This window comes from Rana temporaria, chromosome 6, assembly GCF_905171775.1.
Source record: "Rana temporaria chromosome 6, aRanTem1.1, whole genome shotgun sequence".
In the NCBI taxonomy this organism is placed as follows: Eukaryota; Metazoa; Chordata; class Amphibia; order Anura; family Ranidae; genus Rana; species Rana temporaria.
In genome coordinates this window covers 92,146,375-92,170,306 of record NC_053494.1, presented here as the reverse complement: position 1 = coordinate 92,170,306, position 23,932 = coordinate 92,146,375, and the positions used below count along the sequence as shown (strand labels likewise).

General features: G+C 37.9%; 1 protein-coding gene across 4 annotated transcripts in view; it reads left to right on the top strand.

Annotated features, from left to right (window-relative positions):
• The window catches only part of RBFOX1 (RNA binding fox-1 homolog 1), a 1,331,074-nt gene that overhangs the window by 354,399 nt on the left and 952,743 nt on the right, over window positions 1-23,932 (top strand). Inside the window, exon 1 of one of the 4 annotated variants that reach the window (XM_040356990.1) lies at window positions 674-855. The exons of the other annotated variants lie outside the window; for them this stretch is intronic. The gene's annotated coding sequence lies outside the window, so the exon portion shown is untranslated. Of the gene's footprint in view, window positions 1-673; window positions 856-23,932 lie in introns of those variants that run through there. 4 annotated transcript variants of the gene reach the window in all.

The window sequence follows — 23,932 nt, the reverse complement described above, 5'->3', positions numbered from 1 at the left end:
AAGCTGCAATCCACAGCTACAGCACAGTCCAAATCCCCCAGTATTCCCCATCAGTATGATATGGGGTATCATACTGACAAAATTGTCTTTACTATCAGCAGCCTGTTAGGATCTTTTCACAGATAAAATCCCTATTGTTTTAGATTTTCTTTCATATCATGTAGGTGTCTATGCCATGCCACCCACACAGTAAAGCAAGTGAGCTGTGAAATATATTCATTGTTAGAGTACAGGGGAAATGGAGGCAAGCAATCAGCAGTAATAATGTACGACAGTGATGGGAGGCTGGCAACATTACCTGCATTATTTCGGTTGCCTTTTTCATTATAGATTTGGGAAATAGGCAGCAATTCGATTATGGTATGATTTGGGATACAATTGCTTGTCGCTCACTGACCCTGTCACAGGGGTATCAAATGAAAAATCAGCTCAAATAAAGTTTGCGGTGCATTAACCGGACAAAAGCATTGCCTAGCCCTAGAGCATGGTTTTTCATCTTCCAGGGTTTTGTAACTGCTTCACAGATATACAGTATTTGTACCTTAAGGCAAAAAACGAAGGATTGGCTGTGATGTATAGGAATGAGCACAGTCGGCCAATGATGTCTGCTCCCCTCCCCTACCAATGTGCAAATCTCAGCTCCTCTCTAGCTTGTGAGAAGCAGCATGATTAATAACACTGAGAGAACCTGCCTGTTGGATTATTAATTTCTCATCCCTTTTTCTTTCTCTTGCGCACACCACTGATGTTTTTTTTAATGCTTTTTGTCTTCCGTTTTTTGTATGGAGCTACGTAGTAGCCACTAGCCCTGTCTCGTGGCCATCCAACCTCGCAAGAGGCACACTTCACAGTGGGGTGAGTTGGTCTATTTGTTGTCAGCAATTTCATCTCGAAACACTGTCAGTAAGGAGAAGCGTTAAATGCCTGGTCACAGTTGCTGATGCCTTCACATGCTGCAACAAATGTTAAGAATGACCTAAAAAGCAGGTGGAATAGAACTGCATTGGCAGGCTGACAATATTCTAATCAGCTGTACTGAGCCCAGTAAATGGCTTGTAGAACAGAATGAAAAATTTTGCTATTTCAGCGAGTTTAGTGCATCCCTTTTGAAGTCTTTATTTCAGTCAGGTTTTACAAATTAACAGACGCTGGGACTTTGTGGTTAGCAACTGAGCAAACTACCATTGTATTATCTTTTGCAGCTTAGCTTCATTGTCTATAGAACGGTTATGTCTGCACCAAGGTTACCATTGAATATTCGTGTTTGTTATGGCTGAGAAAAATGTGTGCCGTTTATTGGCTGTAATGTCTTGACCCAAATGATCTGAAAACTCTGTTTGGAATAAAAGGACTGTTTATACTGCATGCTTTTTTTTTCCCCTTGAATAAGTCAGTTGTGATTGGCTGACCAAGTCATGTGTCCGGCTATATTAAAAGGGGTTCCACATTGCCATACCATAGTTACTGTAATGTATTACGTGTGTCAGTAAACTTTGCAGGATTGTTTGGTGCAACGTCATTGCAGAAGCACCTTTTGGTCCCTACGCTTACTCCTCCTCTTCAGTTTCAGATGTACACATGTATATACAATCTATATATATATATATATATATATATATATATATATATATATATATATATATATAATTATTTTTTTTACACATACTGTATGTTGTATATATACACACAGCATTCAATAATGTAGTATCACACTCTTAAATTGATGTCACACAAGCTTTGCATGTACCCAGTGTCCTATAGCTACCTATTTTCCCCAATGTAAACATTAAGGCTTTTGACGTAGAGTCTACACATGTAAAAGTGACTGCCACTTAGGCCATTTACAGTAAATAACTGTTTGACTGGCGGGGTATTTTTGTGTCACAAAGCTCTCTTTAGCTCAACAGTAGCATTTTTTTTTTTTTTTACAAGGTAAACACCGCTTTCAGAATTTCAGGCTTTTACTATACTTAGCCGATCATGCTGCTGATCCATTAATAACACTACAGCTAACTCCTGCCTTTTTTTCTCCTTGCAGTCGCTGTGTTTACACTGCTGTTTCTCCCACTTCTCCTGGCAATCTCACCAGCTAATATACAATTAATGTTTATTAAAAGCAGTTTTGCTGTCAGGCATAATACAGGAGCTATTCGGCTTTAATTGCCGAGAAAGATATTTTCAGCAATAGCTTCAGAATAATTATTTTCATGGGAGCAAACAAGCTTGTCAGCTGGTTTTGTTATTGCCATCCAGATAAATAAATCAGTTATTAGAGAATAATCAAAATTGTGCAGTCCATATAGAACAGATTGCAGCAGAACTTGTATGGCGAGGGTGTTGTGTTAACCCTCCTTGCAGATTGTGTTTCTAATTGATGGTGCACACCACCAGCAGAGTAGAGGTGTAATCTGGGATGAAAGTAGTTAATTCTATCAGCAGCACAGAGAAGTTTTTTTTTATCTTCTGAATGATAAGTAGGAGTACAGAAGTAACACTAGTGATATGACTGTTGAATGTGGACTGTGATTGATTTAGCATAATTGTATTGGCCAGTGCACATTACAGGACAATATTAACTCAATATTATGTATTGGCCATGATTAAGAAAATGCGCTTGCCTAGCATTACTAACAATAACAGCAAATTGAAAATATAACCGGTTTCCCCATGTATAAGCAGATCATAATGTATACAAAAAAATATGGATAATGCTGCAATTAATAAATACTAATGTGCATTTTGGGCAGTTAAATTGTTTTCAGATTCCCTAGTCTGAAAATGCATATGAAGCTATTTACGCCTAGATCCACAGGAACAAATAACATAGATGGGAAATCGCCTGGATTGAGAAGAAATGGTGGAATACCTCAGCTGTTATATGAGCAGAGCAGTTGTTTGATCTTTCTGTGTTTTTTTTAATCAGTCTCTGACTCTGAAGGTTTTGAGGACAGAAGGGGTGATCAAAAGAATAATGCATGGCATTATCATAAGACTATGAAGGTGTATCTGCAGTCATTTTCTTCCATAAGCTCATGGTGAAAGGATAAGAATACAGCCACTTTATATTCACATATCCAGTATGACTGAAACATATGTAATCTATTGACAATTTGGGTTACTTTTGGGGCCAATTATTGTATATTCACAGAATGCCATCTATCAGATTTCTAGAAATTCGTGTCAACATTCAGGCATAAGCCAGAACGCATCTCATGCCTCAGTGATGTAACCATTTCCAGTAGAATTACATCCCTCAAAACTGTACAAAAATGACTGCAAATATTGTAAATCTCTAATAATAGAATGTTAAATATAAAATACACAAAGGCTTGACTTCAGGCCGGTAGAAAAGCAAAAAATGAAATAAATACAGTAATGTATTAACACGTCTTTGCACACATTTTTGAAATGTGGGTAGGTAACCATGATTCAGTTTTGATGTCAGCCTTTTGTAATGTCCTGTACAGACTGAGAGAAGGAGGACCATAACTCTGAACAAGTTAGGCCTTGCTGACAGTGAGCATGGTGACAAGAGGAGAGAGAATAGTGATAACCTCATAAATATTCTGCTGTTCTATTACTATCCAATCCTCAGGATGGGTGTGTGTGTGTTGACTAAGCAGTGATGCTGCAGTGGAGATCGTGGCTCTGGCTGTGTTTTACGGCAGTGGTGCCAAGATCAAAATTGTTTTATTTGTACGTATTTTAACTAGATATTCACCTGCTTGTCCGGAGTGTAACTTAAAATGCTAAATGATTTTAAATATTTCAGGTATAAAATAGTAAAATGTAGGTAACTTAAGTGCATTTACAGCAGGTGTGGTGGGACTGCATTAAGCATCTATTCTGCTTCAGTCCCATCACAAGACAAGGCAAAATGCAGGTGGTGTGCGGTGAAAAAAATATGGCAAACTGAACTTTTTTCCAATGAATTGCAGTGCAAGACAATCCCACTGCACTGCGCTACAATGCAGCAGCTGGTGTGAACTAACCATAACTGGTAACTCCACTTTTGTGGGGGGGAAATAACAAAAATAAATAATATATCATATACAATTGCTGCACAAGCCATATTGTAATTGAATGTTACATTAAAAATGACCCTTTATTTTCAGTGGTTAGGGGTTAGGTTTTAGGGGTTAGGGGTTAGGGTTTAGGAGTTAGGGTTTACGATTAGAGTTAGGGGTAGGGTTAGGGTTTCCCATTGAAGAATAAGGCTAGAACTCAGGAATTGGAACAGGGACCTCCCCCAGAGGTCAAAGGTCAGAAGGCAGGTTCCCAGAGGTCAAAGTTCATGGGACATGGCTGACCCACTCCCACCAAAGTGTACCGCCTACCCCAACTAAGTCAGGGAATGAATAAGTCAGGGAATGAACAAGCAGCATGACAACCTGGAGGCTTTCTGTACACAGTTGGTGTACAGAATGCCCCCTAGAAATCTCATTTACTGCTTGTGAGATTGGTTCACTGATTTTCCCAGAAGTCTGACATAGATACAAATTAGATTTTAGGCATCCTCTGCAACAAAAATTTCATTTTTGGTGAGACACTCCCAAAGGGTTAATCAATTCTGAAGGGATTTAGATGCTGCATTTTTCTCAATAAAACAATGCACATCAGCAGAGATAAACAAACCCATTTTATTCAGAGCAGTAACTACTAGGAATCTGCAGAAATGTAGTTAAAATCCTTGCATTATACACAGATCACCCAGATGGGATTTATCTTTCAACAAAAGTGGAGTTACTTGTAAACCATTCACCATTTGGTCACTGTAAGTTTGCTGTGACCGGATGGCAGCTGCAGGCTCAACAAAGTAAATTAAGATCGCCGGCTTGCTTCTGCACCCCCCTGCTGACCGGCGCTGTGGTTGGACACAATTATTGTCAGCAGGTGTCAGCTAATGGTTTATGGCTGAGATCTGCTGATCGGCTGTGTCCAATCACAGCACAGAGTCCTGTGTCTACAAAAACACAGGTTTCTACACACAGAACAGCGATCTGGCTGTCTCTTCTCTCTGCAAATCGGGGAGACAAAACAGCCACACCTCTCAGTAAAAGCAGCACATATTACACTTCTTAGGCACACAGTTAACTCCTTGATTGCCCCTTGATGTTAACCCCTTTCCAGCCAGTGTCATTAGTACAGTGACAGTGTATAGTATTATATCTGATCACTGTATTTGTGTCACTATTGATGCCAGTGTCAGTTAGTCAGTTACCTCCCAGTGAGGGTCTGTTAGTGCCAGATTAACCACCACACTATCACAGTCCCATTATAAGTCGCTGATCGCCACCATTACCATATAGCATCATAGCTGTGTAAATTCCAGTATATATACCATAGTTTGTAGCTGCTATAGCTTTCACAGAAACCGAGTATTATACAATTATTTTTTTGTTTTTACCAAAGACATGTAGTAGAATACATTTTGGCTTAAATTTATAAATACATTAGATTTTGATCATGAAGAATTTATTTTTATTTTTTATTTTTTATAATTTCTGGTCTTATTTCATTTATATAATAAAAAATAAAAAAATCCAGTGGTGATCAAATATCACTAAAAGAAATCCATATTTGTGTGAAAAAATTATATAAATTTAATTTGCGTACAGTGTTGCATGACTGAGCAATTGCCAGTTAAAATAGCACAGTGATGAAAAGCAAAAAATGACCTGGTCATGAACGGGGTGAAACCCTTTGGAGGTCAAGTGGCTAACAGTGTACCAACAAGATCAAATTCAAACATACTTACATAATTCATGAGGTTGAAAAAAGACACTAGTCCATCTAGTTCGACCAACAAGAAAAATATATTGAAAACACCCATAAGCACAATCATATACCCTCAGTTGATCCAGAGCAAGGCAAAACAATTATAATAAAGCATGATCCAATTTGCTCCAGTGGGGGGGGATAACATATTTCCTGATCCCCTGAGAGGCAATTGGATATTCCCTGGATCAACTACACCTGGTGTTTTCACCTCTAAATATTCTTATCCAGTTATTTTATGTGCATTTAAGAATGCATTCAGTTTTTTTTATAAAACAATCTATTGAGCTGGCCAGAACCAGCTCTTGAGGGAGTCTATTCTAGATTTTCACATCTCTTACTGTGAAGAAGCCTTACTGAATGTGGAGGTTAAATCTCCTTTCCTCCAAACGTAAAGAGTGCCCCCTTGTCCTCTGTAATGACCTGAAAGTTCACTATATGTTCCACTTATGTGTTTATACATGCTGATCATATCCCCCTTATTTTCCTATTCTCAAACGATAATATATTAAGTTCAGTTAATCTTTCCTCATAGCTGAGCTCTTCTATGTTTTGTATCAGTTTGGTCGCCCTTCTCTTCACTTTCTCCAGTTCCCTAATATCCTTTTTATGAACTGGTGCTAAAAACTGAACTGCATATTCCAGATGAGGTCTTACTAATGATTTATTCAGGGGGAAAATTATGCCTCTTTCTCTTCTTAAAGCGGAACACCACTCTCTCAATCAACACCAGGGCTGTATCCTGGCCTAGCATGGAAAGAGTCCCGGCTGGCTTGCGCTACACTGTTAGTGTAGCGCCAGTCTTATGGGGCGTACTGGACAGAGAGGCAAATTAGTCTAGTGCCCCTATAAAGCAGTGCACTGCTTCCGGCCAGCATTCCGCAACTGTGGGGGGGGCGGAGCTTCTAATTTTGACTGTCCTATTATCCTGAACCACAAACCTTCCTCACTGTGCTATGTATTTTCTGCTGCACCATTGGCATGGTTATATCTTATTAGTCCTCTCCATAAAATTTGCAGAATTTTGTGCCTAAAGTAGAACTATAGGCAACACTTTTTTTTAGGGAAGGGCGGATCTTAAACAGCAAGGGGTGTGGCCTTGACAGGAAGGGGTAGGTCATATTTAAATTAGGGGGTGCACGAGTTTAGTCAGGCCTAGGGCAGCACAAAACCTAATTACACCACTGATCAACACTGACTTTTTTTAATCCTTATGCTGCTAGCAGTAGTAGATAGAGGCTAGATAGGAAGGCATAAACTTATTTTTTTTTTTTTTTTATTTAGTCAGTAACTCCCTCATTTCTGGCCTAGGCAAATTATGTCATATTACCTAGGAGTCTTCAGGAAGGGATACATTTTTTTTTTAAGCTAAGCACACCTCATGCCTGTATCCCTGAGCTAAGCGCAGATAGATTCCAAGGGGCAAATGCTACATGAATCACCCCCCTTCTCAAGATGGCTATGGCTAGAAATGCTAGAAGGGTGTTTTTCAAAGTGATTTCTCAGCCAAATAAAGTTTGTTTTGAATACCAAAAATGTATTGAATGAATTTATTAAATGAAATAAATTAGGTAGTGGTTTTGATTTGTGGTGCAAAAATGAAGTGTAGTTCCACTTTAAAGCAGAGCTCCACCCAAAAGAGGAAGTTCTTATGGCCTCCTCCCCACAGTCATCTAGGACACTACTAAGGTCCCAGAAGACTGTGGAACCATTCACAATGTGCAGCGTGGCTTGCACCCCAGCTGCAAAGGTGCAATCTGTCACAGTTGGGTGCCCACAGTTGAGATGCCGGTGCCGGGGACAAAATACGGAGGAAAGTGATTGCTCAGATGAGCACATTGATGGATCCTAGGACAGGTGAATGTCTGTTTATTAAAAGCTACACTTTTTGTGGATCATTAATCACTACTCTCTGAATACGGTCTTTTAGCCAGTTTTCTATCCATTTACAAACTGAAATTCCCTTGTCTGTAGACTTTACTTTACACATTAGCCATATGTGGGGAACTGTGTCAAAAGCTTTGGCAAAAGCCAAGTATAATGGGCCAGATTCACAGAGCGAGTACGCCGGCGTATCTACTGATACGCCGGCGTACTTTCAAATTTGCCGCGTCGTATCTTTAGTTTGAATCCTCAAACCAAGATACGACGGCTTCTGGCTTCGATCCGACAGGCGTACGGCTTCGTACGCCTTCGGATCGTAGGTGTAATGCTTCGGCGCCTGCTGGGTGGAGTTTGCGTCATTTTCCGCGTCGGGTATGCTAATTAGCTTTTTCCGTCGATCCACGAAGGTACGCGCGGCCGTCGCATTCTCTTACGTCGTCGCTAGTCGGCTTTTCCCGGCGTATAGTTAAAGCTGCTATTTTGCGGCGTATAGATAGACTTGCCATGTTAAGTATGGCCGTCGTTCCCACGTCGAAATTTGATTTTTTTTTGCGTAAGTCGTCCGTGAATAGGAAAGGATGTAACTCACGTCTAAGTTTAAAAAATGACGTCGGTGCGACGGAATTTCGCGCATTTCGAAACGGAGCATGCGCAGTTCATTCGGTGCGGGGACGCGCTTCATTTAAATGAATCACGCCCCCTAACCGCCGATTTGAATTCCGCCGCCAGAAATACACTACACCACCATAATTTGCTGCACGATATCGTTGAGGATTTGACTTAAAGCCAGGTAAGATACAGCGGCGTAGTGTATCTCTGATACGCTGCGCCTGTCCATTTGTATGTGAATCTGGCTCAATATGTCCACAGTCACTCCTTTGTCTAAGGTTTTGCTTACCTTCTCATAAAAATAAATCTGATGTTATTTTCATGAATCCATGCTTACCTTTGCTTAAAATATTATTTTCTAGGAAAAACTCTTCTATGTGGTCTTTTATTAAATTTAGGCCCCGTACACACGAGAGGATCTATCCGCTGGAATTTATCCGCGGATCAGTTTCAGCGGATAGATCCGCTGGTATGTACGAGGCCTTACATTTTATATTCCCAACTATAGAAGTTAAACTAACGGATTTGTAGCTATTTGGTAAACACTTTGATCCTTTTTTTAAAAAGGCACCACATTGGTCTTACACCATTTCAGTGGTACCATGCCAACATATTTTTTTTTGTATTTATACAGTCATAGAACTACTGCGGTTGGGAAATGATTGACAGCTCTTCCAGAGGAGGCATTTCTTCTAATTCTATCAGTCAATTAAAGTGGGTTCCATCTTGGATTCTGCTCACTTACTGACCTTGGTAAGGAGCAGGGAGGCTGCATTCCCAAATATGACAGGCATCAAATGGAAATCCACAATGAAGACCTCCATTCTCATCTAATCCAGTGCAAATATTATTTCTGGAAAAGCATTATGATTATCTTTACTGGCTACAGCTAAACTGTCATTCTCTTTTATTTGTACCCAGTTCAGTGATCTTTCCTTTACTCATGCAATCTCAAAATATAGTGCACTTGTGCTTTCTTCTGGACCAGTGTTCCAAGCTTACCCAAGTCACATACACGTGCATCTGTGTTTCCTATATCACTCATCCCTCCAACAGACACCCCTCTAATAAGAATATGTCAGCTCACTCCTATGCACTGTGAATTACCCTAGTTGTGGCTGTTTCTTTTTCCAATTCTATCTGCGGTTTATATATATATATATATACACACAAGTCCAGGATTATTGAAGAAAATTAAGATATACAAAACATCAAGATGTTCCATGGTTATTTTAACTATATTAGCTATATTTTTACTTTTTCTTCAATACATTTTAAGTGGCCTTTGGGAGGGTCTGCTCGCATGCACTAGAAGATTACCGCAGTGCTGTTTCCCTCACCTGTGAATCTTTATATATACAGCCATATCCTCTTGATTTAGTGGTGAAGTTATGAGTGCAAACTCATAGCTTTACCAGTAATCACCTGATTACAGGACTTGGGACTACATGCCTCATCGTTCTTAGCGCTAGCAAGCATGCATGCCCCTGCATTCATTAAAATTGGCCAAAATAAGGGCACTGCATGTTTCAATACACATAGGCAACCGGGACTGCACACACAAGATATGCTTCTGTTCCCCTTCCTAGTAATTCTAGAAGGGGTGTGTCTTCTGTGTGTTGTCTTTTTAAGCTCCCTTTGTTTGTCAGTTTATGCAGCATCTCTATGTCTGGTGTAGTGCTCCCATGGGAGCTGACAAATGGGTGACTTTGGCATGACTCTATAGGATTCTACAAGGCAACAGAGACACCTGAGAATGGGAAAGCAGAGGCAGTGATTATGGGACCAGCCAAAACTAGAAGAAAAGCAAGCGTTACAAAACTGTAGAAATAGCATGCAATGTGAGTATTGATAGCCCCAGCTGAAATGTTTAAAAAAATAGGGTTTTATATATTGTTAAGTCTATTTGCTCCTGTGGTGACTCAGGTAATTATAATAAGGAGAGTGCAGTGTATAGCAATGCCAGTTAGACCAAGTTAATTATAAAGACAGAGGCTGCTGTTTCTCATCCAAATTTCACTCTTGCTTTCCTATCCTTAATGATCATGGACCTTCTGTCACTGTTTTTTTCTCTCATTCCTACTAGGTTTTTTCATCTCATTGGCTCTACTCATTTTTCTTTCTTACTTTCCCTGCCATGGTATTTCAAACATTATAACTGTCTATTTTCTATTCTGGAAGCATTCTTTTTTTACCCCTCCCTCTTCAAAACATCTGGCATGCAAATCCATGCTTAAAATTGGACTATTGGAAGCATTTTCTTTTTCACCCCATTTCCTTTCAAATCATCCGGTATGCGAATCCATGCTCACAACTGGATTATTGGGAAGCTATATTAAGAGCTATCCCTCTTCTCAACCAGTAGTGACCCTAGTTATCCATAAAATATTAGGAAGCAACCTACATCCTACACATTGTTTAAGGGGGGGGGGGGTAAAGAGCTTTAAAGAACCTAGGTTTGCACAGACAATTGCTTTCTAAAGCCTAATGCCGCGTACACACGGTCGTTTTTTGGGATGAAATAAAACAAAGTTTTTCTAACTTCATCATAAAAAACGACGTTGCCCACACTCCGTTGCCCACACAATCGTTTTCTGAAAATGCTCTAGCAATGCGTGGTTAAGTACAACACGTACGACGGCACTCTGTTCCATTCAAGCTCCTAACTTGCTTCTGAGCATGCGCGGGTTTAAAACGTCGTTTAAAACGTCATTTTAGCCCACACACGATCATTTTTTATGACACAAAAAACGACATTTTGAAAAACGACATAAAAAATTAAAGCATGTTCGAATTTTTTTTTGGTCGTTTTTTAGAAGACAAAAAACGATGTGAAGCCCACACACGATCATTTTAAAAGAAATTTTTAAAAAACGTTGTTTGTGTACGCGGCATAAGTGTAGCCAAATACATGAAAAAAATATCAGCTCTAGGGGCATCATTTACAATTATTATGACATATCCCTTGTGTTGATTCTTCCTGTTTTAGTAGTATTCCACTCACATCTGCACCCACACCCCACTGTCTTAATCTTCCACTGCAGCAGGGTTTATGGGGCTGTCAAGATCTCTCAACAAGGGAGCTCATTTATGCAGGAAAGGGTGGACATAATTGAGCTCTCTTCATGAGAGCTTCTGATAGGCCCTTAAATGTATTAACCCCTGCTGCACCAGAAGATTTTGGCAGTGGGATGGTTGGTACAGGACCTTGGTGGATTCATATTAAAATAGAAGAATCAGCAAAAGCAACACATCTTACTAATTGTAAGTTCAGTCCCCTGTGCTGATTTTTTTTGTGATTTTGGCCATAGCTTTAAGGTTGGGTTCACACTGATGCAAATTGGATGGGGGTTCCGACGTCCATACCTTAACATGACTTACCCCTGCTTTATGAGGGGTGAAGTTACGCCGGTCGTACGCCTTACGTAAACAGCGTATATTAATACGTCGGGCGCAAGTACGTTCGTGAATTGGCGTATCTAGCTCATTTGCATATTTATAATGGGAACGCCGAATGCTCCCACGATATGCCAGCGTAGGCAAGTTTCGTTGGACGGCTGAAGCCATGTTTTTGGGCATATCTCGCTTTGTGAATCGGCGTAAAGATACGATGGCACACATTTGAAATTACAGGGGCGTATCTGGAGATACGCCGACGTATATTCTTTCTGAATCTGGCCCGATATCTGGGGGTGGTTATACCAATAACAATATGTTCTAGACATTAGATACTTGGGCTGTTAGCGTAAGAACAGATAAAAAGGTAAGTCTAGCGGGAATCTGACTTGCAGTAAAATACCCAAGCTACTGTTATTTGTTGGAGGGGGTATTGTTGTGTGGCATTGTCTTTCAGGGTTTGGGCTTGGCCCCTTAGTACCAGTGAAGGTAACTCTTAGGGCGTCAGCATATCAAGACATTTTGGATATATTCATGCTCCCAACTTTGTGGGAACAGTTTGGGGATTGCCCATTCCCGTTCCAACATGACTGCACACCAGTGCACAAAGCAAGGTCCATAAAGACATGAATGAGCGAGTTTGGGGTGGAGGAAGTTTACTAACCTTTACAGAGTCCTGATCTCAACCTGATAGAACACCCTTGGGATGAATTAGCCAGGCCTTCTCATCCAACATCAGTGCCTGCCCTCACAAATGTGCTTCTGGAAGAATTGTCTAACATTCCTATAGACACACTCCTCAAACTTGTGGATGGCTTTCCCAGAAGAGTTGAAGCTGTTATAGCTGCAAAGGGTGGGCCAACTTAATATTGAACGACTACGGACCAGGATGCCATTAAAGTTCATCTGTGTGTAAAAGCAGGCATCCCAATACTTTTGGCAATAGAGTGTGTATATATATATATATATATTATATATATATATATATACAGTATATATATATATATATATATATATATATATATATATATATATATATATATATATATATATATATATATATATTCTTTGCATTTGTTTAGCACTGCACATTTTTTATATTTTATTTCTTGTTGCTGAGAATGATTAACGGTGTATGCTGGCTGGCTCTAGGTTTAATCCTATTTGTTTGGGTTGCACTGTGACATTTAATTTTTTTTTTAAATGTATCCAGTAAATAAATTGACGGATGAAACATATCACCGGTCAGTAAAAATCTGTCTGTGTCTGTGCCATACTTCTGAGCTACTGTATGATGGAAATGGTTCAGAAAATAGTGAACCTGAGTGACATTAGACCTTCCCTTGGAAGTACAGTCCTTAGTATTAACAGACAGCTTTACTACAATACCAATACTACAACCCTAATATTTTGAAGTGTAAATTAGTGACATCATTTTAGCTCTACATAATTTTTACGTACACCACAGCCCTATTGCCAAACTTGTAGTTCTTTGGCCTTAGAAATCAGTAGTCATTAGGTTCCTACTCAGACTTGATCAGTGCAGGTCCTGAAGCAGTTCAAGAGGAAGTTTTCCTGAATGTCTACTGTGGCTCTATGTCCTGAGACATGTACCACTGGGTCCTGTGATAATGAAGCCATGCTCACATTTCCTTGTACATGTACTGTCAGGACCAGAACCTAGGCCAGTTAAGGAAAAATATTTATTAAAATGTCTTTTGTCAGTTAAAAGAGTTGATTTACTTTTTTTTTTACGTTTGTCCTTTTTCTGTTCTTTCCATTCCCTTTTTTAATATATACTGTATACTGTATATTTACTATTTGACCTTTTGTAATGGATATTACTGTGGGGAATAGGAAATGCAGTGCCAGTCATTTTAAAGAGGATGTAGGGAGCACAAATATGGATGAGTTCACTATCATGTCTCCAGTTTTTGTCACCTGAGGGATGCTTTCAGTCTAAACCCACTTCTGTGCCCTTTATTCAGTTTCTAACCAACTGTAGAATGTCCACAGTCTTGACAATCTCCAGTTTTTAATTCTTTACATTCTCAAATTGTTATGTGTGGCCTTTGGGCCTTTCAGGGGCTGCAATTGAGGATCTCTGTATCAATTAAGTTGACCATCACTGCTTTTGAGTATTTTACAGAATAAATTAGTTACCACCATGTGCTGTGCTTTCATTAATCTATGCATCATGAACAATGTCTATCCTGCCCTCCAGCACCACACTGGAGTACCATGATAAGAGGAAATCACTACATGTTGACATCTTTCAGGGGCTTTAGAAGCACAAGGTAAAACCATTCACTTTATTCACTGCCAGACTGATCATTGTCCATTTTCCCTGCCAAGTTTCTAAGTTACTGACTATGTGGAAAATTCTGACTTCCACCCAAAATTTCTTTGATATGTTCAGTTTTAGAAATATACTGTTAAAATACAGCCTTCATTTAATATGTAAACTACATTAGCATTAACTTCAGAAATTACTCATTTAGAATGACGTGAATGTCTGTTACACAGAGTCAGATAGCACAAGTCTTGCTTTATTTTTTAATGTCTTGTCTAATAAACAAATGGACTTGCATATTGACTCCTAAAAGAAAAACATTATGAATCATCTATAGAACAGTCATTCCCTTTTCATACAATATTTTCACTTCTTTTCATTGTTATTTTGCTCTTACAGCCCTACATGTTCCCTTTGGCATTCCTGTAAATCTGCTGAGCTTTAAAAGAAGTAAACCATATTCACATTTGGTCTAAGCACAATCTATTAACCTCTCTATTACATATCCAGACAATGCAGTGCAAATAGAGTGCAGTATACAAAGAATGGAGCAGCCACTTAAGAAGTTAGCAGCTACGTGTTGCGAAGGTGATTATATTCTTGATAATTTACCAATTGAGGCCTATTTTTCCTGCTTGACATTGATCTTATGATAGTTTTCACACTTGCTACTCACTAGTAATTTTCTCTTGGCTGAAACTTGCTGGAGGCGATTACAGGGCAGCTATTTGTTGTTGTTTAAGGGCTTCTGAAACAGTATGTTAGACTATGACAAAATAATCTACTGTTTTCTATTAGCTTAACACCTCATAAAACATTAGGCTCACAGTTATCTAATAACTAAGAAATACCACTAATATATGTGTACGTCTGTCCCTTGACTTACGTAAATAGGGATTATAAAACACCCAGCAATGTATACGATAATGTATATTATAACTTTCTCAGTTTCTCACTGAATCACGTATTATTGACACCATTTTACAAATCTCCTAATTACTGACACTCTTTGCTCTCAAGTAATATTTTAAACATGGCAGTTATATAGATTTTGTCGGAGAGGGAAAACATCTCATGGACTTCGTGTGTGTATAAATTTGTCAATACATTCTTCAACTATTTGAAAGCACAGAGCAGTGAAATATGTAAAGGGCTTGGAAACCCAAACAGGTTTAAAGATAACCTTGTGTGCTACTTTAGTCTGTGTTACCTTTTATACTATTTAAATAATAGCAATTTGTAAAATACACTAACCTATTAGCAACCAAACAGAATTGATCCATCTGTAGACAATCTATCAAATCAAAATCTGTGATGCACAGAACATATATCATAATGTTGTATTCAAGACAAATGTCAGTCATCAATTGCAGTAATTGTCAGGTGTGAGGAGCTCAGTATGTGCTCTGCAAATGAGTCCCTTTGTGCGCTATCAAACTCTCTTTACCAGTTTATGAGCGGAATCGTTTAACCACCAGAGTGAATCAGAAATCCAAGATAAATATATGATCGCTCATTATTAATCATTAATTGTCTTAGTTAGACATAAGTCTGGAAAAAGCAGCCTGACAGTCTCAGTACTGGGTGCATTCAAGACATTTAAAGGAAATGAGGATAAAAGAGACTGAATGATGCCTAAGAGACATTTGGGAGACTAAAAGGCTTTTTAGGCTGTGTACACACGATAGGATCACCAGAGGAGAACGGTCTGAAGGACCGTTTTCATCAGTCCAAACCGATCGTGTTTAGGCCCCATAGGTTATTTACCTTCGGTCAAAAAAAATAGAACTTGCTTTAAAATTTAACCGATGGACTGGTAACCGATAGGTCAAAACCAATCGTTAGTATGCAAAAGCATCTGTTAAAAACCTGCGCATGCTCAGAATCAAGTCGACGCATGCTTGGAAGCATTGAACTTCGTTTTTTGCAGCATGTCGTTGTGTTTTACATCACCGCGTTCTGACACAATCGTTTTTTTAACTGATGGTGTGTACGCACGACGGACAATCAGTCAGCTTCATCGGTTAACTTAAGACAACTGTCCTTCAGTCCGTTTCATCGGATGGACTGATCGTGTGTACACGGCCTTAGTGTTTTTTTAGGACATATTTTTTTTACCAAAATTGCACCGTGCTGAATATTAAAACAAATTCCATTCATATTGTAAGGACTAGACCACTTAATATAGAAACTTCAGCTTTAGGTGTCCACTAGCAAGTTGAGTTACCTCCTACCATCTTACATCTCTCAGAAATACCTTTGGTAACAATTTTAAACAGAATCAGATGACAGGCTAGATTTTCCATTTGTTTTCCTTTCAATAGTAAGAAAGAAAATACTTTTCTTGGAATAATAACAGTTGTGGGAGCAAAACTGGGAGATCTGAAAAAAATATAATTAAATTTGATCCACAGCAACATTATACTGTATATATTCCTATAAGGTGCTTTCTCAACTGCTCTATACCTCTGTGTCACTCTCAGTCTATCCCATTACTATATAAACAATATCAATCTAGGACAGCTGTCATGGTGTTTATTTTCTAAAAAGGCAGTATGTTGCTTTGTTATTTTCCAACTTCAAGAAACTATATCTGTCAAAAGATTTTCTATTATGTAACAGTTAGAAGTCAATCCATTATTTATGATGTTTAGAAAATGAGGCACTACAATCTTCTGGAATTTTAAAAGTTTATGAACCAGAATACTTAATAAAATTGATATATCCATGATAATGTTTCACAACTTGTCTTATAAGTGAAGGACTCATTGTAAGTACCACAACTGTAGTAACCTTCACAACGGAAAATGCAATGCTTATGGCTTGTTATAAAAATGTTAATTAGCCAATTCATTACCATGACTATAAAATATAATCCTTTCTAATTTAAAATGACTTACCTATCAGCAATGTAGACGTTTTATAGCTGTAACATCACCCTTAAATTGCCAGTCTTTTGGATGTTCATAGAAGTATGCACTAGCTCCCTCATATTTGTTTTAATTTTTCTTCTGAAAAAAAAAAATATATATATATATATATATATATATATATATATATATATATATATATATATTGCATATTTGTCTATACTTTACTTAATGTATATGCCATTTTTCTGGAAATCCATTTTCTAATTCAACAGTTTTAAATTTACATTTAAATGGAAGAGTATGCTGGAAAATTTGAATAGTTAAAAGAGCTCATTAGATAGTGATGGCAGTCAAAGTGATTGTAAAGGATTTAAAAAAATAAACATGTCATATTTAGCCGGTTGCTATGTGGGCACTCATTCAGGCTCAATCTGGAGCCAGGCTCTGTGTGTCCATTGACACACACAGTATGGCTCGGCCCTGCTCTCTGCTCCCTCCTCACAGACTGTGGTTTCCAACAGCAGAAGCCAATGATTCCTATTGCTGCTTCCATGTCCAGTGAGGAGAAATGGCAGAGAGTCGCTACTCTCATGCACAGTGCTGGATCAAGATCGGGCTTCGGTAATGGGGCTGGGGATTGGGAGCTGAATATAGAAGGTTTTTTACCTAAATGCATAGAATGCATTAAGATAAAATATCTTCTGCTTTTAGAGTTAAGGAATTTGCATATGTCTACAAACTGCAGAAGACACAATCAGTTGATAGTTCATACACACTCACAATGTTGAGTAAAGAACAGTTGTTTGGTTATTAGGGTGGTGACACCGATACCATAGAAATAATAATCCAATGTAATTGCAACAATTTCATTTTTTTGTGGCTTAAAAAAAACAAAAACAAAATGCTGAGATGTAAGGAGTGAAACAATGATTTCAGTAATACCTCTGATTTCATTGTTTTGTATTAAGCAAAACTGTTGCTCTGTGAATTCTCTTCTTGGCTTTATGGCAATCCAAGACAATATTTTATTATGAAGATTATTTATTCATCAATTAATCTAGCAATGCACTGTGTCAAATACAATGTACTTATATGAAAAGATTAATTCTACATTGCAACATTTACTAATACAAATATACATCTCTATATATTTTTTTAATAAGGGAACTGTTTTCCTGAGTAAAGCATTGACTTTTTAAAATCATAAAGAATCACATAGACTTGATTGACTTTTGTGTGTCTCTTTTCAACCTCACCTACTATGTAACTATATGTAACAAGATTGTGATGTGCCTAATTGACATAAATATATGAATAACATAACACAGTGCAAATCACAAATTCTGCTGATCTGATACTTTGTATGTATTTTTTTTTTTTTTTATAATTCGCTTCAATATGGGCTGGCTGACTAAAAGAGATATATATCATGGCAAATAGGATTAATGGATCTTGCAAACCACTACAGATGGCACAACTTATTTGATAATCAGGCCCTGTATGGTGTGCAAATTATCACATCAGGAGACTGGTCTTAAAGCCAAATAGACAGAATCTTGACATTTGACACTACTACTAAAATCCAGTCATGGTGAGTGCTGGAGAAAAATGCAGATGTGGTCACCACACAAGTGTATTATTATTTTCATTCAATAACCAAATGATGGGACAGTTGGGACCGTTGGGACAGTTGGGACAGTTGCTTGTGCTATTTTCTGGCAGTATATCATCAATTTACATCTACAATGGACTAATCTGTAGGTAGTGTGAGGGTAGATAGAAATTCTAGTGGCTTTAGTGCAAAAACTGCATACTGAAGAGCATTTTTGCTTCCAGCTGCACAGTCTGGCCTGCTATGCATGGCTAGACCAATCAAAATAGTGCATGACACCTATTTTGATGGGGTTTTGTAACATTTACTTATGGGTGACAACACTTCTGGTCAAATTACATTTTGGTGCAGTTCCACTGTGACTTTCTTATTTGTCTTTGGTTTTAACAAAACTAAGGGGAGGCACATGGCTGTGTGAATGTAATATATATATATATATATATATATGTATATATATATATATATATATATATATATATATATATATATATATACATATATATATATATATATATATATATATATATATATATATATATATATATATATATATATATATATATATATATATATATATATATATATTATATATATATATATATATAAAATGATACTGTTGAAATATCAGATAACAGTTTCAAAATTATAGAGTAAAAAAAAATGTTTTTTTAGCTTTGGCTAGAATGGGAAAGAATTCAGACTCATGTTAGGTTTTACTGTTGTCAGAGACTCTATTAGAGAGAATTTTTAACTTCCTGTCTTGTAAAAAGGTTGTCCCGAGGACAGGAAGTGAGGTTAAATCTCTCTAAGAGCAACACAGACAGATGTAAAAGTAGGAGAATACAAGAACATCTGTAAGATTTTTATTGTTGTGTGTTGCACATTCTCTTTTGTAAAATGTTGTCCCAAAATCAGAAAGTGAAATGAATGCTCTTTAACACAGTCTCACATAGCAGTAAAACATGCCAGGGTTCCAACCTTTCCTCATTCTACATGTCAGGTGATTTGGGGACTATTAACACTTAGCCAACCATAGATTTATGTATTCCAATGTGTCACGATCAAGGGGGTCAAGCTTGAAGACTAGTTTCTATAGCAGTGGGAAGCTCACACAGAAACCAGCATGATAGGAACCCAGTCAGGTCACCCTCACGGATTTCCTGGGCTCACCTGATGTGTGGAGTCTAAGTTCTAACCATTGTTCACCAGAGCTCCTGATGGTGGAAATTGATCTTTCTGCATTTTAGCAGCAGGTTGAAGTCCTCATGATCGTCCCATCAGAAGGTGAGCAAGCTGGGCTCCAGTAGCAGATTAAACAGTTAAGGATCAAACTGAAGTGTAGTCAGTAAACAAGCCAAAAGGTCAGTAACAAGTAATTTCAGGTTGGGATCAGGCAGAAGTGTGAAATAAGATATGATGTATCAATATATGTTAAACAAGGGCATAACAGCGTTGATTGCCTTTTTCAGGGATGGTGTTTGATTTATTTTATTTGTTTTTACGAAACACTTTTAATTCATTTACCAATAAGTCTGTAAATTTTACTAAAGTAGATTATTTCTTGGGATTATGTATGGCCCCAAAATATCCCTTCTTCCCTCCTTTTTCCTTTTTTTATGATGATTTCATTGAGATGTGGTGTCCAACAATCACGCTCTGTTTTCATATATATGTTTCAAGTGTAGATAAATTAAAAATAAACTTTTAGATGTGTTTCTTATCAAACACAATTTACAGGGATATGGATTATGGTAGTGACATAGACACATGTTGAACTAGATGGACTGGTGTCTAATAACAATGAGAATAATTTATACACGCTTATTTTAGTGACAGAGTTTTTTTTAAACTAAAACATGTAGATCTAATAAAAGACAGGACCATCCAAGAGCACAATGTTCCTTATTTATGATAAATAATAGGTAAAAATAAACATTCCTATGTATAGGGTGATCTTTAATGTTTTATAGATGCACAGTATTTAGAATAAGGGTTTTGAGATGAATGTAATAATTATGAGTGTCAAACCTAATTCTGAAAAGTATCTTATAATTAAAGCAAGCATTTCCTAGCAGTAATCCAGGGACTGCCGTTGTTAACATCCTACTGATAATGCTAGATGTTTGGCCATTAAACTAGTCCACTGACTTCAATTCTTTCTGAGTCACTGACCAAGAACAATTATGCTTATACATAAATGAAAGATTTAGTTAGAAAACCCTATATGTATACCATTCTGGATTACTCACCTTAAGTATTGAAGCAAGAAGGTGAGTATGGTAGCAAAGCAGCATTTGGCATTCAGCATATCCATTCCTCTCAGAGAAAGTTCCCTTAAGGCCACCTTTTCTACTATGCAGATGATTAAAACTTTAGTTGTTCTATTAGATGGGATGATTTTTAAACACATGAAGGAATAAATGGGTCTTTAGAGAATTACACTTTTTTTTATATAATAATTCAGCAAAGTACATACATAAATAACTTGGCTTTATAATGGCAAATCCCTGTTTGGAGTTTTTTATGTGTCCTTTATGTCAGGAAATACTATATTTATGACTTCATATCCTAGCTATTTCGAATGTGTGTAATTTGATGTGATGCACTGTTTCCACAAAATATGTAGTACAGTTGATACCTGCTTTTCTTGTGTTTTTATCTTGTTCTCACTAAACCATATGGTTACATGTCTGTTTCCCACATACATTGCCGATATCTAAGCCTGTCTGCCAGTAAAATGCAAGCTGTCAACATAGTATTTCATTTATTATGTACTTTGATCATCTAATTGCTTTCCATTTACAACTATTGGCTTAAAGCTTCAATCAGAAATACATTTGCATTTAATGGTACAACATTCATCCAACTTTGCTCTATGGAGAGGGAAACAACAAAGCATATGACTTTTATAGCAAAATGAAAGGTAGCATGTTGTCTAAACTGAACTCTTGAGTCTTTAAAAGGTTCAGATTCTTAATTCAATATTGTGGAGTCTATCAAAAAATAAATTTGATAGTTAACAGGACAACAACATGGATCCATGTTTTGTATTTTTAAATCAACAGGCTGCTTCAATAAATCTGTACACTATGTAATGATGCACAAAGTGCAATATCCCAAAGCAACCATTTTTTTTCTTTCAGACTAAATCAAGTATTCCAATAAAAGATGATTGGTTTCTGTGGGCTACTGCACTCGGAACATTTCTCTTTTGTTTGTTTTTTTAAAGAAAGTCTAGGAACATTTAAGGAATTGAAGATACAAGTTTTTTTTTATTATTACTAACTCTAGCAGGAAGTCAGAAACAAGCTTTCAAAAGTTAAGTGAACCTTAATGTCACCTTTATGCTAACATGAAATATGTGTAAGTAAATGGGTTCTTCAAGGTGATTTCAAAGCTACCTTTATGTAGCCTGGAAGCCCCAAGTATGGGCACGATTTATATGCTAAATATGACAAAAGCAGAGGTATGCATTTTCCATTATAGGATCAAAGGTATGTGCCACATTTCTCTGTTTGGCTAATGGACATGTGGGGGATTGCAGCAGACAAATTCTGACATTAGCAAGAAGTCTAGATTTGCTCGTTCAGAACAGTTGGCATTCAACCATAGCAGTTGTGGCACGCTGCCCCAAGTATATGCAGACCTCTAAGTTCTCATACCTTATATCTGGTGTTGCTTTTCAATAGGGAAAATGTACATTAAAAGAAACCTTTCCTGAGAGCTATAGAGTCTGCCACTGCTGCATCTCATTTGGAAAATGCTGGTTCTCTGACTTTGATATTTACCCCATTGCTTCAATAACCTTTAGAACACTCATGCAAATAGGGATGTCTGCCTTTCCTCTGACTTTACAGTCATGAATGCCTGTTCCAGGTCACTGGGGTTAAATTACTAAAGGGTTCACCAGAGCACTAAGCACTGGGTGAAGCTTTGTTGATTTCCATCATCCAATTATTATTTTCCTTGTTGAAAAAAAAAAAAGAGCTGCACGACAACACTAATTGCAATAAACAATATAGGTTTAACGTGATGAAAATAAAATTGTGATTAATATAATCAAAAATATAAGTCCATATATTGTGTAAAAAAGTGAGTGTTCTTGATGAAAAATACAACCAACAGAATGTGTGCCTTCACCACATAGACTGTGCACTTACCAAAATGCAAGCTTATACTGCAATTATTACATCCAAACGGAGCCTTTATCCAGAAGTGGTGGAACAACAGCTCTCAAGGTAGAGTTGAATTTGAGGCATAAAGCAGGCAACCAGGAGACCATGGGTCTTCAAACTATGGCCCTCTAGTTGTTCAGGAACTACAATTCCCATCATGCTCAGTTATGTCTGTGAATGTCAGAGTTTTACAATGCCTCATGGGATGTGTAGTTCTACAACAGCTGGAGGGCCGTAGTTTGAGGATCCCTGGAGAAGACCTTAACCGTCAGGCAATCGGAAATGTGCATTATTTTCCTTCAATTTATCTCCTAAATCTGTGAAATTTGCAACATACCGTGAATTATAAAAGCGCTCTTCTAAGCATTTCCCACCTTCAGGGTGAAAATGTGTGATCTGCTTGCAGCTCCTATTCACTTCTGCTGAAGACACAAGTCCATCTAGTTCAACCAATAGAAGGGGAAAAAATATACAATCCTATATACACAATCCTACACCCAGAGTTGATCCAGAGGAAGGAAAAAACCCCAGCAACCCCATGATCCAATTTACTCCAGCAGGGGGAAAAGTCATTCCTGATCCCTCGAGAGACAATCATAAATTCCCTGGATCAATTTTACCTATAAATGTTAGTACCCAGTTATATTATCTACATTTAGGAAATAATCCAGGCCTTTTTTAAAGCAATCTACTGAGCTGGCCAGAACCAACTCTTGAGGGAGTCTAATCTACATTTTCACTGCTCTTATTGTGAAGAAACCTTTACGTCTTTGGAGATTAAATCTCTTTTTCTCCAGAAGTAAAAAGTGACCCCTCTGTGATGAACTTAACGTGAATAACTCAAAACCAAGGGCCGGCGTCCGGCGCAAGCCTGCCTAATTCAAATGGGGCGTGTACCATTTAAATTAGGCGCGTTCCCGCGCCGAACGTTCTGCGCATGCTCCGTTAGGAAATTTCCTGACGGCGCCCCGATGTGTTTTTTGAATGGCGACGTGCGTAACGTACTTTCGTATTCCTGGACATCTTACGCAAAAAAAAAAAAATTTCATTCGACCCGGGAACGACGGCCATACTTTAACATGGCTCATGTAAAGTTAAGCCATGAAAAAGAAGGCCTAACTTTGCGACGGGAAAAACCGACTAGCGACGACGTAACGAACGCGCGTACCTTCGTGGATCGCCGTAAAAGCTAATTTGCATACCCGACGCTGGAAAACGACGCAAACTCCACCCAGCGGCGGCCGAAGTATTGCATCCTAAGATCCGACGGTGTAAGTCAAATACACCTGTCGGATCTTAGGGCTATCTATGC